This window comes from Plasmopara halstedii (assembly GCF_900000015.1).
Source record: "Plasmopara halstedii genome assembly, contig: Scaffold_3111, whole genome shotgun sequence".
In the NCBI taxonomy this organism is placed as follows: domain Eukaryota; phylum Oomycota; class Peronosporomycetes; order Peronosporales; family Peronosporaceae; genus Plasmopara; species Plasmopara halstedii.
This window is the reverse complement of record NW_020190014.1, coordinates 167,535-168,117: the sequence shown is the minus strand read 5'-3', so window position 1 is coordinate 168,117 and position 583 is coordinate 167,535.

Here is a 583-nt window from a genome sequence, read left to right as displayed (position 1 = left end):
AGGCGGTCACAGTGACCGTCTTTATGGAAGGCCTCCGCACTGGCGTGGCCAGAATGGATGTTTTCCGTGTGCATCCGTCCTCATTTGAAGAGGTGGTGAATGTGGCATTGAATGCTCAATTTCAAGTCGGCACGATATGGTTGGAATGCACACTCCAACAGCTCGTCGAGCGGGTCTATGCCCATGGATCTAAGCTGTGCTGAGAACGAAAAGGCAGAGCTCCGAGCTGCCGGGCAGCACGCAAACACACGACGGTGTTTTGTCTGTGGGGACACCCGTCACCTTCGGGACGGTTGCCCCTGCGCAAGGCGCGAACCATCGCCCCAACGCCATCAGTCTGGTTCATCGCGGGGAAACGACACCACATAGTTAGAGCGGGGCGACCTACTAGGGAAGAATTGAGTTCTGTTGAGCCTCAGGAAGGCATAGGTCAACAGGGCCCAGCCCCGAAGAGCTAAGTGCTCTTGAACACGGAACGTGTATGCAAGCCGGGTTGCTGGTCGTGGAGGCGACCGTAAAGGGCTTCGAGAAGCCATGGAAGATTCTAATCGATTCCGAAGCGTCGGGCAATTATACTCGACGC